Genomic DNA, 4,732 nt, shown 5'->3' with positions numbered 1-4,732 from the left:
AGAGATACCATGATAACTGAAAAACCCATGGGAATAGGAAGAAGCAGAGTGCTAGAGAGGTCCCCAGAAATCATAAAATATACCTCCACTATAGACTACTGGCAATAGTCAAGAATCTACTTTTAAAGAGCAACAACTTATTTAAAATGTTTTACATTGCTGTGGATTTTATTTATTAATAGAAATTTAAAGTTAATTTTGTTTTACTGTATGTGTATTTCTACTTTTGTTTAAGGTATTATTTTGTGCAGTTCATTTGAAATTGTAATATATAATTAAGAAATACAGTTTAATAATTAGTTATCCATGATAATCAAGCTTATATTCATGTTAGTTAAGTTATCTAGGTATACATAGATATATTTTAATTAGATAGGTAATCTTCAAACACTTTAAAGCTCTACAGAATATGGCATTTAAAATATTTTAAGAACTTTGACCTTTCTGGACATTAAGATGTGTCTGTTCCTGGCAGTATCAATCTACTTTAGAGAAGATGATGGACAACAAAGAATCTTCATATGAATTTTGCTTTCCTTATGACAAAAGTTAGCCATTTGGGCAAGAAACTGTTCTTGCCTAGACTACTTGACAAAATGTTATATCAACTGCACATGCAGGACTCATGAAAAAATGATCACTAAATTTTGCCAAAACAAGGCGAGATGGTCCGTCAAGTTCCTGCTTTGTAAAAAAAGACAGCCAGCAATGTTGCAGAGGAACTTTGGGTGACTGTCCAGGCAGCCAGCTGTCTCTGTCATTCTAGATTTTTGGAATTTGCTTACAATGTTCTTCCTGTTTACTTAGTTAATATTATATCCTTCTGGGGTCTTTGATGTAGTTGAAAACTAAATAGGTAAATTAGAAACTAAAAGATAAATTAGAAATGAAACTTTAGACTCAAAAATATAGGATAGATGATAGAATACTTTCTTTAATTTTGCCAAATACAAATAGACTAGAAATTGTAACTGTAATTCTTGCTTGATAATTGTTTGTTATATATAATTTTACTATATTAAAGCAACTTTCCTATTTTATTAGATAGAAAAGGGGAAGTACTAAGGGATGATTTTCTGTATGCTCTGAATATCTGTGAATATCTGTTGTTCCCATTGGTTAATAAATAAGCTGCCTTGGCCTACGGCAAGGCAGCTTAGAGGCAGGTGGCAAATCCAAGAGAGAGACAAGAAAGAGAAAGGCAGAGTCTGGGGAGATGCCAGCCTGCCACCCAAGGAACAACATGCGAGCAGACCAGTAAGCCACAGAACACATAGCAAAACATAGATTAATAGAAATGGGTTAATATAAGATATAATAGCTATCTAGCAAGTGGCCTGCCATAGACCACACAGTTTGTAAATAATGCAAGTCCCTGTGTGTTTACTTGGGTCCAAATAGCTGCAGGACTGTGGGGTGAAAGAGATTTGTCTGGACCATGGGGTGGGAGGAGGTGAGCAGGACCTGAGAAATTTATGGCTATATTTGGGATCTCGTGCCTTTGATCCCAGTACTTGGGAGGCACACACCTTTAATCCCAGCACTTGGGAGGAGGAAACACGAAGTGATATGGCTGGGTAGAGAGAGGAAGTGATAAGGCAGGATGGAGAAAGGAGCTCAGCACCATTGAATCTGAGCATTCCTAGGGCTAAGAAGTGTTTCTAGTGGCTGGCTGCTATGATTCTCTAATCATTTAGCTTAGAATTAGAATTCATGCTACAAGATGATTCACTCCTCTAGTTTTCAGTTTAACAGTGAAATGTTCCAGTCCTTGAGACAAAAGTGAACCAGACTTACTTAAAAAAGAAAAGAAAAGAAAACCCAGGGCTGAGGAGATAGTTAAGTTAGTACTATGCCTCCCACACATGTGTGAGGACTTGAGGTCAATTTGTCAGCATACAAATGAAGCCTTTTCATGGTGTCATAAGCTCTAAGAAACCTGTGACAGGAAAAGAAAAGCCCTGGCCTTGTATTTGTGATTTATTTAAATAGAAACTTAGGCAATCTGAAGTCATTTTTTAATTTTATGCTTTTCAGGTTCTCAGCTTTGATTTTGAGCTATTGGGAGGACTTCATTACAAATACAAAGGCCAGATCAGTATTTATATGTGTGATCCTATTTAAAACTGAAATTAAAATTTCTGACATACACAAGGATGCAGAGGATTGGAACAGGAAATTTAGAGGAAAATCAAAGACTTCTCAACTTTCTTCCCATCTCTTGTCTCCTGGATGAAAACATTAAGACCTGGAGGTTTATTAGAATGGAATGAAAAACCCTACAGGTCTGTAACCACATACCTTTCATTATAAAATAAAAATACATTATTTGGTGGTAGCTTTTAAGTAAGATCCTAGGGTAGAATATTTTATACTCACATATGCTAACATTTAAAGATACAGGCTCCTCTCCCCTAGAATTCTATTCTATATTCTCCTGTGTCCTCTGAGAAGAAAAGTGAACCTCAAAGAAGAACAGCGTATACCAGAGACTACATGCTCAAAATGTAAAGGTAGATCTTACATAGTCTGCCATCAAATGAGAACATATCATTTAAAGCAGATGCATAGGAAAATATGGTTTTTAACAACAGTAATAAAAGTACAAACAGCTAGGGTGAAATTGTATGAATTCTGTTCTGAATGCATTAAGTAAGTGAGAGTCAAGGGGAATGGAGACAGGGATGGAATGTAAGAAAGGCAGTTTTGGGTCCCGTAGACATTTGTAACACTTGGGTTTTTCCTTTAAGTAAATAGCAATGCCAGGGGTTAAACCACAATCTGACTTAATGATTTTTTTTAAAAAAGGTTCCTGACTGCTATTTGGGGAATAAACACAGAGAACAATACATGAAACAGTGATTTGGTTTTGAAGGCTTTACAGCAATGTAAGCAAGATACAATGGACTATTAAATAAAAGTTTTATTATTAAATAAGTGACTTTAAGTTAATCATGTGCATGTTCCAAATGGTTCAGGGCATATATTTGACTTTAGGATTTTAAAACTTTTGTTTAACATAGGAAAGATTATGTAACTCTGTGGACTGATGATGACTTAGAGGAAAATATAGTTTAATGCAGATGATATTTAGCATCCTTGATTTTCATTCTTCTTTTGTACAAAGAGAGAATGATCCTAAAGAAATGGGGAAAGGACATAAGAAGTCGACTCATATTAAAACATTTTGTAAGTTTATAGATTTATGAAAAAAATATGCACACTTAGTAACAGATGGGGGAATTTGATGTAAAGGAACAACAATATGTCACTAGATTGTCACACTTTTAAAGAATGGTTCCTTTTATTTTGTCAGGTTATAGTATAATCGCACTATTTCTTTTATCTCTTTCCTCCACTATCCCTGTTATATACCCTTGCTTGTTCTCTTCAATATTTATTAACTCTTTTTCTCATTAACTGTTGTTACATACATATATCAATACACACACACATATATGTATATATCCTTAAATACATATGTACAATCTGCTCAGTGTGTATAATATTGCTTGAATGTATGTTTTCAGGGTTGAACATTTTGTAGTGGATAACCAATTGGTTTACACTTCCCTGGGAAAGACTATTTCTTCTGCTCTCAGTATTCCTTTGTTCCTGTAGTTCTTTGTGTAGGATTGAGGTTTGTATGTACAAGTTCAAAGAGAATGAATAATAATTTCATATGTTGCCTTTGGTGATGTGATTGTTGCATTTATAAAAGTGGTTTAATATTAAACTGAGAGATTCTGGAACTTGATTACACTAAAATACAGGTATAGGCATATTGATGTCTCTGGGAAAATCTGAGGGCAAATGTTTTATGATAAAAGGGAAAATAGAGTTTCTATTTTTACATAGATTAGTTGGTTAAGTTATGATGTTGGCAACACTTTGATTAAGTTGTTTTAGATCATAAAAGTAAAAGATCAATTGTATACTTTGTAAATTAAGTGCAGAATCCAGTAAAAAAATATTTGGTTGTATGAATAAACAGGAAAATACAGAATGTATGTGCTAAGATATAAACAGTAATATCTGGGGGGAGATGAGTATGAAGGGAGCTGGAAAAGCAAAATATTAAGACAAAATTAAAGTACATGTCATAGAATATCATGGATCATGTAATCATACATGATTCAACATGCTATTATATGTGGAAGGATGCTCATGAGCCTCTAATATTTTGGTAGTCAAATGTTTGCATTTGTAGCTATAAATAAATGAAATCAAATAAATCAAAGAAACACAATGGGAAATATGATGGAATTGAAAAGTTTTTTACTTCATCTGTGCTGGGGAATGTAAATCCCAGGAGTAAAATTTGAGTTGAATATTATCTCCAAGGACACCAGGGCGAAATCATCTTCAGTGCTGTATAAATAATTCCTTACACCTGTCCTTCCTAAAGCATTTTAATTAAGGAAGAGGATCCTGGAGAGGTCTCTATACTAAGTACCAAAGATAATGCACTCAGATAAAATGATTTATATAATGCTACATGGTACTATGTTGAGACAAGAAATGAGAGTTCTTTAAATTTCTGTTCTCTAATGGAGAAAATAGTTGGGCAGAATCATAGCAAAAAATGATGGTCTTTAACTCTCAGATAAAGTCAGACACTGAGATTCACAAATGCTCGGAGCCTTTCTGTATAAAAGGGGAGGGGCATTAATTCAAAACTGCCATTTCCTTCAGAGGCAGAGCTGTTTCTCTAAAGAGAGCGAAGGCAAAG

The sequence above is a fragment of the Peromyscus leucopus genome, chromosome 7 (assembly GCF_004664715.2).
Source record: "Peromyscus leucopus breed LL Stock chromosome 7, UCI_PerLeu_2.1, whole genome shotgun sequence".
In the NCBI taxonomy this organism is placed as follows: domain Eukaryota; kingdom Metazoa; phylum Chordata; class Mammalia; order Rodentia; family Cricetidae; genus Peromyscus; species Peromyscus leucopus.
This window is presented reverse-complemented; position numbering follows the sequence as displayed.